Source organism: Oreochromis niloticus, linkage group LG16 (genome assembly GCF_001858045.2).
Source record: "Oreochromis niloticus isolate F11D_XX linkage group LG16, O_niloticus_UMD_NMBU, whole genome shotgun sequence".
Classification (NCBI taxonomy): Eukaryota; Metazoa; Chordata; class Actinopteri; order Cichliformes; family Cichlidae; genus Oreochromis; species Oreochromis niloticus.
The window spans coordinates 14,067,514-14,081,671 of NC_031987.2; the positions used below are offsets into that span (position 1 = coordinate 14,067,514).

General features: G+C 39.7%; 1 protein-coding gene across 4 annotated transcripts in view; it reads left to right on the forward strand.

The window, feature by feature from the left end:
- Positions 1-14,158, forward strand: part of map3k13 (mitogen-activated protein kinase kinase kinase 13) — a 39,069-nt gene that overhangs the window by 3,499 nt on the left and 21,412 nt on the right. For 3 of the 4 annotated variants that reach the window (XM_019353112.2, XM_019353111.2, XM_003447436.5), the window contains exon 2: positions 12,739-12,801. The exons of the other annotated variant lie outside the window; for it this stretch is intronic. The gene's annotated coding sequence lies outside the window, so the exon portion shown is untranslated. The remainder of the gene's footprint in view (positions 1-12,738; positions 12,802-14,158) is intronic. 4 annotated transcript variants of the gene reach the window in all.

The following is a 14,158-nucleotide window of genomic DNA, read 5'->3' on the forward strand; positions in this document are numbered from 1 at the left end:
CATATTTAGTCACTTTTCTGTGAAAAAATTCCTTCATGCTTTAAAGAGACTTGCATTTACTATATGGGGGTTTTAAAGGCAAAGGAAAGGGCTTATAGTGAGTTGTATGTAAGGCTGTGCACCAAGGAAGGAGAAAAGGATTTATATTGATTGGCCAGGCCGAGATATCGAGCTGGAAAGGATGTGCAGCAGATCAGTGCGATTAAGGATGGAGATGGTAATGTACTAACGAGTGAGGAGAGTGTGCTGAGAAGATGGAAGGATGACTTTGAGGAGCTGATAAATGAAGAAAATGAGAGCGAAAGAAGGGTGGGTGTAGGGACGTTGGTGAATCAGGAAGTGCAGAGGATTAGCAAGGAGGAAGTCAATGTGCCTGTGAAGCGGATGAAAAGTGGTTGGTCCACATTACATACTTGTCACCTGAGATGTCTGGGAGACTGGGCAGTAGAACTTTTGACCATGTTGATCCTGGAGAGTGAGAGGATGCTTGAGGAATGGAGAAATGTAATGGTAACAATTTTCAAGAACAACGTGATGTGCAGGGCTGTAGTAATGACAGAAGCTGATGAGCCCCACGTGGTTACAAGTTCCCTTGGCACAGAAAACTACACTTTTGATGCTCCTTGATGCTACTTGATTCCCACTACAGGCAGGGTCTTTGGTTTCACTTTGTAAACTCCAGAGAAGCCGTCCAGACTTGTTTTGCTTTTGATGTCTTGGTTCCTTTTGACAGCAGTAGACTGTTAGAGCTTAGTCCTCCACTGTGGTTCTATCGTACGTCCTTCATCATCATAATTTTTGTCACTATTTTTCTTATTTATTTTTTTTCTATTTGTATTGTTTTCTAATATTTCTCTAATTCACCTTTTCTTCCTGTCCCTTGTGCTGCTGTAACGAGTGAAGTTCCCCAAGTGTGGGATTAAATACAGTCTATGCCTTTTGAGGCAGCATTAGCTATATTTGTCTTCCCTTGTATAGTTAGTCAGTGCATTTGTGCACCGAAACAAAATCCTCCTTTTCTCTGTGTAGCATAGTTGTTGCTAATAATTAACTCGTGAATGGAGCACAAAGTTAGAAAGATGACACGACCCAGTGACCTTTAGCCGTCTGCGGTGTGCTGTGCACCCTTTTGTTACTGAAGCACATACTTTGATAAATTGCAGCTGATTACTAAACACTTTTTTGCCTATTTTTGGCACTTTTAGCTAAACAAAAGCAGAACTCTGATTTCACTTGGGATTGAAGTTATTCACAAATACTGGCAACCGCCATCTTGGTGTGTTTGAAACCGGACGTGATGAGTGAGAGGAGGTTATTACTGGTAAACTAAGACACTCCATCCTCCTATGATGCCAACTTGTCAACATAGACTCTGCTTTATTATCCTTTTTGACCCTAATAAGTTACACACATCAGGACTCGCTCATGTGTTTAATGAGGTCACAGATTGAGTATCTGTATATTTAAAAATGTAAAAAAACATTTGGGATCTTCTTTTAAAGTCTGTAGACTATACTTATCTTTCATACAAAGCCTATACATGTACATTTAAGAATATTCCAGTATTGGGGCTCCTTTTAGCTCACCAGGTTAAGCAGGAGACTCGTATATTGTGAGGATGATCCATCCTGGCCTCGTTCTGGGATCAGTTGTTCTCTCTTTGACTATCTTGTCATCTTTTGACTGCTTTTACTATAATGAAGGTAAAAAAATGTCCCCAACAATCAGAAAAGAATATTCCATATTAAATTTTCTGGATTGAAAAAACTTTTGATGTTCAGGGGGTTTTGCTGTTATTTCACAGCTTACTTTTCATTCCCTCTCATGTCTGCTGGCATTATTGTATAAAGGCATGAAATGAAAAATGTCCTAATCTCTCAAATTTATATAAAAAAAATGATTTGTCGTGGGTTTGATTAGGTAACATGACAGAAAGCCTAACAGCTGTTAAAAATAGCCCTCACATTGCATGCAGCGCAGCCATTGAAGAGCAGTTGAGTGGAAAAAGCCAAACAGCAAATGTTGGGCTAAAAGAGGGATATGAACATGAATGTGTTACCGCCACCCCGTCACTCTCTCTTTCCCCACTCTTTCTGTATCCACTTACTCGCTCGCCCACCCTCAGGCCCTCTCCTCCTTTCCTTGCTTTCTTTCCTTTCCTTCTGAGTGACATTTTGGTAATAACAATGTCTGCGCTCCACAGGCCATGCCTCCATCCCATCCTTGGCCTGCTGTGCGCACACGCAGAGCGGGCACGCCTTACATCTATATCAGACTGTTAAATGCCAATAATGACGACTCGGTGTGGTTAAGGAAGTAATCATCTTCCATCTTCTGGGCTCGTCTGTCCCCGTTGGCACTAATGGAGTTATCGTTTGCCAAAGAGTTTATCTGACACACTCGCAGACGCCCTGCTGGTCAGCGTGTGTGAGGACTGGGATTTTATTAAGAAGTGGGTTAAGCCCTTTATATTTGGGCAAGGGTATTACAGTTGTGTGACCATGAGGTTGGGGTGGGGGTAGATTAACGCAGCATTGTTGAACCCTAAGTGTGTCCAGGCTCTGCTGCTAAAATTACAAAGAAATATGAAGTCAAGAAAACGGGCATGTTTGTCAGCTCTGTTTAAGTTTGAGACTTATTTAGAGGAGAACTATTTTACAGAGTTTGATAAAAAGGCAGTCAGCACGATGTTTAATATCTGCACAGCCATCTTCAGTATATCCGTTGGTTTGTGTTCATGCGTATAGGGCTGTGTTCATGCTAAAAGTGCACTGCTTTAAATGCGCTTCTCTCTTGTGATATGTGTGCTAGCTGAGCTTCTATAATTACCACAGCCTGCAGCGCCTCATGGGGAGCATATTAACACACACGAGTGGAGGAGCAAGAACCAGAGCACATGCACTAGTCATACAGGCTGAGCACGTTCGAGCACCTCCGACTGCTGATGTGTGGAACTTTAGAATAATGTATGAATAACAGCGATGCACAGCTACCCACGGATTACGTAACGCTCGCTAAATGCAACAGGAATAATTCCCCAAAATTCCGCAAAGTGCAAATGTGCAGCAAACTCCACGTAAAGAACATTTCCACTAAATGATGAAACATGAGGCAAATTAGATGTTAAAAAATATTTATATTGATTTTAGAAAACAATGGATGTGTTTTGTTTTGTTTTGTTTTTTCTTTAACTTGAACAGTCATGCATAGAATTAGCTGATAATCACCAAAATAATCAGCTGCACTGGGTTTGGGTCGTCATTGATGAAGAGTTGGACTGAAGTGGTTTAAACACTCGTTTGTTCTACTGATGGAGAATGGCAGAAAAGTAATTTATTATTCATTTGATTTATTATATGGTTTATTTTAAATGCTTTTAAATGGAATATTTTTAGGTTTTAGGTGGAGATGGAACAATACCTGAGCTTTACCCTCAGCCTTATTGACTGATATCGGCCTACTGCCAAACAAGTTGGCATTTACCCAAAGCAGTGGTCGATGTTTTTGCTGTTTTTTGATTAGAAAACAATAAATAATTTAAAAAGGTAAATAGCCTTTGGGCCGTAATTGCCAAGGTGTGAGAATATTTTTTTCTAAAGAACAGAAATTGCGTATGTTGAAATAACAGGGTCGTGGTGGACTAAACATTGGTGCAGTCCTACTTTTACACTGTCAGTCAATCAGATTAATCTGAAACGATATAATTGATTAAGTTGTGTTAAGAGCTGAAACCAAACGTCTGTGATAAATCAGGGTGCTTGGAAACATTTTACAGACTGGCGGTAAGCCATAAAGTCTCAAGATTATATCACAGGATTCCAGCGAAATTTGCGGTAATGATATTTTTGACGATACAGAAGAAAAAACTGAAGGCTTTATCAGTGTTTGCAGCTCGCAGGCAGCAGTGTGTGTTAGTTCAAACAAAATGAAGAGCATTTTCCATCCTCCTTTTCCAGTGAGCGTCTGTCACTGATCACCTAATTCAAAGTGTGAATCCGTTGCCATAAGGTGTCAGCAGCAGCGTTAGAGCTCAATATTAATAATGCAGTGTATGCACAAAAGCAGCTTAGGCAGTGTTTTCACATGAAATTTTAGCTAAAGGTACAGCATGGCTGCTTAACCCTTTAGGTTAACAGAAAAGTAACTTAGAGTTGTAACTCTTCAGCAGCCTGCGCAATACTGTCACATAATAAAATTCTACAAAAACAATTAAATGCGACTCCACACGCGGTCTCGCTCTACTGCTGATACATTTATTAGATTGTACTGTTTAATAAATGCATCAGCTGACCATCATCTGATTGTAATGTCATAGATTAAATGTATTAGTGGTAAACAAGTCAGTGTGCAGGAATGTGGAAACAATGTGGAATTTTCTCCCTTCCACCTTATTTCACATTCAGGTGTGAATGTAACTAATATATATGCAGTATATTTTGCATGGGTACTTTATGATGTCTGTACTTTGCCCTGAAGTCTCCTCTTGCCTTTGCACAGCTGTGACCTCACTTCTTTTCTCTAACCTCTCACCCCACCAAGCAGCAGCAGCAGCAGCAGTATCCTCTCCCAGCTGCACAGCTGTAATCTCAGGCAGACCACCACTGTCTGCCGCCGACTGTAACCCTGCACTCTTTCTTCTTTTATATTCCTTCTAGGGAAGTTTAGTCTGAATGAACACAACATTGCTTCGTGTGTTTGTGCGTCCCACTTCTGAAACTCTCTTTAAGTGAAGTAATTAGAGGCAAGAAGGCTGGAAAACCTTCAAAAAGTTATGTTATCTAAGACTGGCTGCCGTGTTTGGTATTATGGCTTTGCACGCAATCCCACAAATCACGCTCGGGATTACCAGGTGCACACTGTTGGGAGGGGAGGATGTGCTGCTACTCATCATCATGATAAAGAGGGGAGGGGGCTAGCATAGATGGATTGTCAGCAGAATCCTGCGGGTGTGTTGAACGCTCATTGTTATGTAATTTCCACTAGGCACGGATTGGTCAAGCTGTGGGCTGTTGGTGGGCTGAGGATGTTAATCTCACAAGCATTATCTGCCTCCCAGAATCAGAGGCTGTTGTGGGCAGGACTCACTCATCCATGCCTGCTTTGTAAATTCGACCAATCAGCAGGGCCGGCTTGTTTCCTGTCATCCATCTTGGCCAAACAGGTTTGACCATAATTGGACTTCACTCAGAGCAGATCCTTTTTTTTTTTACAAGTCTTTTCTTTGATTCATCTGACATCCTCAGTACATTGAGCTGACCCTGGACCGCACAAATTATGGGATTCATACCCCTCCAAAAAAAGAATTTGGTGAAAGTGTTAACACTGATTTTTAATAACAAACGTTCACACTACACAATCAGGCAACTAAAGTAATTTTGTAAACAATCCATACAGTGCAAAAGCACGATTGACACGAATTTCCAGTCTGTTTGACCAGAGAGCTCAGTCGCATCGGCGTGCCTGGACCCACTTCAGCAAACTGAAGAGGTGAGCTGGGATGTGGTGTAGCTGGACTCGGGCATGCCTGTGAAAATCATTGCGTTAATTAACAAATCAAAAAGGCACATGAGAGGGTGAAACACAATTAAAGCACAAAATGCATAAAATCATGAACCTCACTGTGCCCTGTGAGAGCAGCTTTCAACAGCTTCTATAAATGAGAATGTGAGTGCAGGCTCATGGCACAAAGCAACCATGGGTAGTGTGAGTATACAATAAAACTGAGTTACTACAAGAACAGCATTTTTTTTTTTTTTTTTTTAATTGGTGGAAAAGGTGCTTTAAATGATTTAAAATGTTAGTTTGGGGGTTACTCTTTTTTTTTTTTTTTTTTCCTCTTTCCTTTTTTTAAAACTCCAAATACTTAAAATCCTTCTCTCTATTTTATAACAACTAAATCCATCCATCAGTTTTCTTAGTTAGCTTTATAAACCACACTTGTGGGGAGAAACCTGAACAGATTGTCAGCTGTTCTTTGCCTTGCACCAACAGCCAGTTAATGGACTGTGGGAGGAAACCTAAACAGGCACAGAGAGAGTGCACACCTGACCACCAACTTACATCTGCTTTTTAATCTGAATAATCCTAAACAATGTTTTTGCAAAAGCTTGGGTCAGTGGCAGGTGAATCGGGTCATGCAGAGCTAATTATCCACCTCAGATGCGCTCCCACTCCTGTTTGGCTTTGACGTCTGATGCTCACTCGCTGAGATTTCACTGGACAGTTAGCTTATACGGCTGCAGTCAGACACAGTTTATGCTCAGGAAGTTTGGAGGTTAAGCACGTTTGTATTGTCACATGCAGCTACAACGGGTAATGTTGAAAGGCTCAGGGTGCCGGTTCATGTGTGAAAACAGCTTTACTGTTACTCCACTGAGCTAATGATACCTGGAGCTACCTTGTATCACATATCTTTATTGATTTTTGTTCATAATGCATCACTTTGCTGATATGCTTTGAACGCGTCCTTCAGGTCTCCTGCAGAGCAGCATCCTCCCCTCCCAGCTGCCCACATTACTGAACTGAGCATTACTGAGTTTTACTTAAAATATAATGCTTGCATACTCACCTACCCACAGGTGTAAATACTCTATGCACAACTGTATATGTATAAAGTGCGTAACCAATCTCATGTCTCTCATGACAAATTTAAGCTAAATTGATCCCCCAGTATTTGTTTGTGTATGGAAACCCATTCATTCCTCATCAGTCCAAACGCTGATATTCAGGGCTACATGTTATCTCCTCAGTAATAATGACAGCTCTGTTTAGGGTAAAGTCCACTTTTAGAATTAGCCAAGCTGCCTCACCTCAGCTAACTCGAGCCTGTCTCAGGCCTCTTAAATAAACAGTTTGATGAACAGTTTTTTGTCTTTTTCGCTTCATTTGTCGTAACACAGTTTTCCACTATAAATACTATCTCTTTGTTAATATATTGAGAATGAAGCTGAATCCTGGTCAGAGTATTCCTGTGTAATCTTTGAGATATCAGTGTAGTAAACTGAAGTGATACTGCACTTGTAATATCTTTATTACATGCTGACTGCCATAAATCTGAACAGCTGCGCCCTGTTGCACGAAGGTAAATATGGAAATATGAGAAATAAACTTTACATTTACCGATGTTTTTCAGTGGTCCCTGTTGCTGTGCAAACCACAGACTTTGAGCCAATCACAGAAGCTGGAAAGGACTGAATTATACTTTTAATGTTGCTATAATTATATGTTTATTGAAACTGTGTAGGAATAGTTGAGGAGTGTAACTAGGATAAGATGCTTTATATTATTAATGTGGAAATGAAATGCACTGTACTTAATTAAAACCAATTACAGTTAATGTACCTTAGTTTAGCTGTGTTTAGGTTTTTTTTGCCACTAAAAAAACAATTAAGTTTTTTTCCAGTCGATAAATGAAAATTTTAGGTTATTACCTCAAAATTACCCAATACCTACATTTTGAGATAATAAGCTGAATTTTAGACTATAGATGGGCAGGTTGTGTTTTTTTTTTTTTTTCTTTTTTTTTTTTTCTTTTTTCTCCATGCCCCCCTTTCGCCCATCACTAAAACCACTGAAGCATTTACTGTTTAGTGCAGCTTTAGCCTTTTAAAAAAACTGTGGACAGATTATTAGCGAGTGTTTGCAGCCGCACTTATTGCTCATGAGATCAGAAGACTCCATATTTCCTCGCCCAAAACCATTACTTTTTAAATTTTTGTAAATTGAATAACATTTAAAGTTCAGGGAAATCCCCTGTAAAAAGAAGCTTTTTAAAGATTTCAGTAATTGTGATGTTTGTTATGATAATGATTGCATTGTATAACTGAGCTGTCTTGCTTTAGACTATGTTAGTGAGTTACAGTCCTGGTAACACTACATTAATTTTTTTTGAATAGGGTTAGGGTTATTTAAGGTTTTCTAAAGTTGGCTAAGCTTTAATTTAAACAATGACTGCAAATATTTGTTAAAGATTTTAGATCTGAGCAGTCATTTCCTGCCGTTTTATTAGGATATGCTAAGGAAATATTGTGGCTGAAACAAATATAAATTCCTGCTCAAGCTAAGTCTTTTTAAATATAAAGTTAAATATGTCTAGAGATGCGTACACAAGACTAAAGAAGAGGATAAATGTTTAAAGACTTCCCAAATAATAATAATAAAAAAAAAATGTGTTCATGAAAGGAAATGATGTAATCCTTGATAAAGGAGAAGTACATAAAGATTTTCTCTTTCATCTGCCGGGGAGCTGAACAATGCTTTTGTTCATACTCTGCTTTTATGACAGGTGGTTGTTTGCTTAAGTGTGGAGGTTTTTGTAGCGATAGTGATGGGTTGCATTATTTTCTTTCCATGCACAGTAAGTAAATATGCTGAACCTTGATGGAAGTGTTTGTCTGTAATCATAGCTGTGTGTGCGTGTCTGTGTCTGCGCTGGCTGGTTGAAAGGTAAACCGCTGTAAGCTTATGTGCGCGATGCTGCTTTTTCTCTTATTAATGTGGAGGACACAGGAGCTGTCAGTGCTGCTGTTCCCCTGCTGGTGAAATAGTAATGAGTGTGCATAACAGAGCTGAGCCAGTGTGGTTTACAGCTCCGTCGCACTCGGAGGCAAAGCCAGGACACACATGGAGCGCCGACCGGCTCCTCATGTGTGCCGGTGATGGAGGCGGAGCAGGAGGCAGCTGCAACCGCTGGAATGAGGTTAACTGAGAAACTGAGGTCAGACTCTGTGAATTTATTTGCTTTGGACATTTTTGAAGATGTTGTCTATGTAAGTATTCCAAACGTCTAAAAACTGAGGAAGAAGGAAACTGGGACAGATTGTTGTCATTTACTGTTCTCACTGTGCAATCAGCGGAGGGAACATACAAAAATCTGAGGAATGGGAAAATTAATTGTTGTTTTTAGTTTAGAGTTTAGATGCATTTAAAACCTTTACCTAGCTTGAAAATTTGGGTTATTGTTAATTAAGGTTAGATATCCCAACATTTCAACTTGCGTACTTGTTTTGACTCCAGAACAGCAAAAACAAAAGAAAAATAAATGAAAAGTTCTGTGGTAGGAATAAGCTTCCATAGATCTGAACTTTTAAATTTTGGACCTGATAAGTAGAAGAACTAAGCATCATCTCTGAATAGAAAGTAAATGTCGTTAAGAAAGTATGTCCTCATATGGGGCAGTGAGTTTATTTTACAGCTTGACATGATAGAGTCACTATTGTTTACCAAGGTATGAAACACTGTACTAAACTGAATCAAGTATGAGGCCGCAGGATGTGAGGAGGTTGTAGTAAATATTGAGTATAACTTTACAAACAAAACCCCAAATATTCTCTAGTTTTATCTTTATTGATTTTTGTTTGTTTTTGTTTTAGTCCTTCTTTATTTCATACTGTTGATTTCACGTACTCTAAGAGAATTCATGGTCTTGTTTTAGATTTCGTTAACTAAAGGCTTCATTAATATGATAAAAGTTATCATAAAAGTCAATAAATTATTACCCAGTTATGCATGTTAAACAGTTTTTGCTGTGGATTTTGGTTTTTGGTGGCGATCAATCAAGGCTAGACACCACAGATGTGATCATTTGCCCTTGAGACGAAAGTCATCACCATAACCTCACTAACTGCAATACGCTTTTTATTTGTTGGACAGAAGAGTACTTTTACATTTTTTAAATAATTTGTAGCAAGAAAAAACTGTGTGAATTAACTGTGCAGCTACATGACAAGAGAAAAATGCAGTGTGTTGTAAAATGTGCTCATTGAAAAATGCAATAAATGATTTTGAACTTTGTGCTCGGCAGCACAGTGTTCAGCCTTGGTGGTTAGCACTGTTGCCTCACAGCAAGACGGTCCTGAGTTCAATTCCACCATCAGGCCAGGGTCTTTATGTGCAGGGTTTGCATGTTCTCCCCGTGTTTGTGTGGGTTCTCCATGGGTTCTCCGGCTTCCTCCCAAAGTCCAAAGACATGCAGTTACTGGGGATAGGTTAACTGGAAACACTAAATTGCCCATAGGTGTGAATGCGGGAGTGAATGTGAGAAGTAAAGGATAAGCGGAAGCGAATGGATTGATGGATTTTGAACTTGGTTTTTTTCTGTTCAGATTCAAACTGAAGACATTATGTGCGTAAATAAAATCTTTAACAATTTTTAAGTCTGTTTTGTAAAGTTCTGTACAAATAGAGCAACAACAACAGTCCTATCAAATTTGAGGTTACTAATCTTGTAACCGCTGTTCTCTGATAACATAAGTGAGGTGCTGGTACATTTCATACAAATGTTTGAAAGACAGCGGGTGAATCATTACACTTAAAATGGTACAGACTGTGTTTATTTCAGGAACGATGCCCAAGACCAAACTGGTTGGTTATGAAGCGTTTGTACTATAACTACGCTAACAAGTCTGATTTCAGGCCACACTAAGCTAAATAATGTTACACGTCAGAATAATGTGATGTTAGTGGAAGTTGAGGTCCACAGTTACGTTAGTAAATTAGCATTATAATTAATCATTATTATTTGCTCCATTTACTGCTGTCTGGTTGTCTTTCTCCTTTTTTCCCCTCCTTTGTTTGCTATCAGAAGGATAACTCCTCTCTGTTTTCATTGAGTGGGTTGTATTGTTGTCATGAGGTTTGTTTAAACAGAATCATGTAAGCTGCTTGCAACAGGAGTGAATGGAGCCAGGTGGGGCCCCCTTAGGGAGGTCAGGTCTGTCCTACAGCCACTGCAGACTCTGCACATTGGCACTGCTGAGGATTAAAGTTTGTAAGCATTCGAGGTGCCCCACATTGACCTGGGTGTCTTTAAAGGTGAATTTGTGCTTCAGTTTTCCTCTCACTTGGCTGTTTATGATTTATCCCAAACAGTTATTAGAAAAGTTAGCTATGAGAAGATGATATGGAAGAAGGCACAGTTTCATGTTACACTTCAGTGACCTACTGCAAGTTGAGCTGGTGAAGAAAGCTAAACTTGCTGTAGTCACTGAAGAACTCAGTTGTTGTTGCTGTGATTATTTAATGCAAGTCAATGTAATAAAAGGTTAAGAAATACTCCAGTATCACTGAGAGTGTCCAAACCTTTGACTGACACTGCAAACGGTCAAAACAAAGTTATGTTAGGAGTCAAATTTATGTTGAACCTTGGTAAAGTACTGCGCATTGCTTTGATCTGCATGGTGCAGTCTTGTACTTGTTTAATTTTTTTGAATGACTTTATCATTGTAACCTTTTTATTTGTGCTTCATGCGTTGCTGAGATGAAAATTGTGAGCATTTCAGGAGAAAACCTGAACCCAAAGTTTCAGTTTGAGGAACATTACCATTAAATGTTAACGTTAAAATGAATTCAAGACTTATTAGCAAAGTTAGATGGACGAAATTAAATGAGACAATTATTTTAAATGTAAAGGCAACGTCTGATTATAGCTCTGACTCGCAGTGTTTTAAGTTTTTGTGGTGCTTTGTGGTGCCCTTAAATACACCACAAAGCAATTTGAATTTATGTCTCAATAAATCTATGGGAACATATCACTGCTCAAACAGACACAGAGGCTTTTAATGGCTGTAATCATGCTATGACTTTATAACTGTATTTATTATGAAGCTCCAAAAGTGTAGGTTGTGTTTTTATGGGGAAGGACATTTCAACTTTTATATATATATATAGAAGACATGTCGTAAACTCAACTGAAGCAGTGGATTTAAGACTTACTGTTTCGGGGTCTTTCTGGCGTGTTTTTTGTAATTCAGTTTCAGCTTTAGAGCAGAGTTTGTTGTCCCCACTAAACAAACAGAGCCAAAATTTTATTCCAGCTCCCCGTTGATACTTGAAAGTCCCTTTTTGTCAATATTTAACCAGAACTCTTATTTTTTGGGGGAAAACTCCTGCTGTGTTTTGTGTATCTTTACCAGCACAGCAAGAATACCTTTCACTTTCTCTCTCCCATTGGGGGCGGGATGACTGCTTGACATATCACTTTTTAAACCGTGCATCACAAAAGTGCAGTTTTAACAAATCCAGCAGTACACACTCACCGTTCCCTAATGTCAGGCCCATAAGAGCTTACATCCACAGCCATCTGCACCGTGACTCATTTCACGCCATTTATAGGCAGTGTTTGGACGCCTCTGCCTCTATTCGCCCCAGGATACCAGGCTGCCTCCTCTGGCAGGGACCCCTGCTGGGGTGTGGCTTTACGAAAGAGATTGGACAATGCGGCTCCAATATCCCAACTCCCACCCCCCACTCTCAATGCATCATTACATTCCTGCTGCCCCTCCCCATCATCCTCTTCCCCAGAGGTTTTGGCCTGAAACAAGAGCACTCGGGGGATCATCTGTTCCCCGAGCTTTTCCTTTCACCCGCAGGCCTCCCTCTCTATCAGTCTTTTTTGATGTACTCCCTCTGGCTGCAGTCAGTGTCAGTCTGTGCCATTTCCTCACACACAAACTCACAAACACAGTGTAGTGCAGACAGACAGATACACCACCGCTACTTGTCTTTGCCCTAGTTGCACCTTCTTCCCTCAGCAGTCTGGGGAAAGGGGGGGTGCCGTTCTCATCTGGTGACTCATCCGTTGAGTTGATTTATTAATGTCACTGTGGAAATGTTGCAGTTGGCAGCGTTTCCAATTGCGCATCATGCTTGCAGTGCATTGTCCTTATTTAAGTCTTTAAAGTGGAACATGTTGCTCGCACGAAGCCCGTTTTCACTGCTCTGTGTGTGTTTGTGCTGCAGGTGAGAAGCTGAATCCAGTTCCCACTCTGCAGACCTCTGAGATGGTCAGAAACCACCTGACAGGTCAGTAAATGAACACACTCACACACATGCAAAGTCACAAGCATTTGCTGACCAGTATAATGGCCGAAGTGATGGTGTCCACTGAGGGGAGGGTGTCACAGACTGTGTGAGATGTTAGATGACCTTTTGGTGAGAGAAAAGAACAATTCTTCTGACGTTCTGACCTTTTTATTTTCTGTCTGACTATCATAGTTTTTCAGCCCTGAAGCTATTAAACCTCTACTGCTGTAATATTATTCTTTTTATTATTAAATTTTTGAGCATTTTGGGCCTTTGTTACTTAGGGCAGTGTGGAGTGGATAGGAGAGAGAGGGTGAGTGACACGCAGGTAATTGCCTGGCCTTTGCAGTAAGGACTTCGGTATGAACCTGTGCCCTGAGTTCTTTCAGTGGAGTTTTTTTTGGCATCTTGTGTACCTGAGTATATGTAGATAGAAGTATTTTCTTGTAGTTTCTTTGCAAATACTTCATATTGTTAATCTGCAAATAATTAGTAATGCATATGTACATTAAGTTTATTAGCACACAAGACTAAGAGAAGAGTACATTTTGATAAGTTTTAGCATGGTAGCAGTGAACTTTTAATTGTTTTGCATTTTTATTGCCTGTAGAATAACTAATTGATACATTTTCTAATAATTTCAGCTGTAGATTTAGGTGTTTTATGTAAATGAGGAGAGCATGCATAAAGCCGTCTGTGCAGAAACCTGAAGTCAGTCAAACTGCACTGGAACACTTATCATGTAATATAGAGAAAGAGCAGCAGTGCAGAGCATTTACACCCCGTGCTAGTCATAATGGTCATAATGATTCGATAACTGAAGTCACATGACCACAGTTTACAGGAACATTTCTGACTTCTGTGTGGTTTTATGTGTTCATAGTGCAGCTGTGTATGTGTGTAATGAACGTGATGTGACCTCATTTAACTGTAATTTTGTAGGAGAAAATCACAGAGGCGGTATCGGTACACTGTAATGGAGTCCTTATTCAGTGTCTTTAGTATTCTTTACTGAGTTTTCCTGATATTTTGAAGTGCTGCTTTCCAGTGATGGCTTCTAGAAGGTGACTGAGGAAGCGGAGCAAGCCTGGCCGTCGGATCTGTGTGGAAGATATTAATCAGGGTTATTCACAAGTTATTATTTTGTGTTGAAAGCTCAAATTATACTTCTGTGCTTTCAGCTAAATCTTATTCATCAACACTGCTCACCTCTTCCTTTATCTGAGGCCGAAGAGAGAAGGAAGGTCTGCTTAGAGAGTACAGATAGAAGTGTGGCTGATATGTGTAAATATTTAGACCATGTTATAGAAACTGGCATATGTATTAATATTTAAATATATATAAAATCTTAAATTAG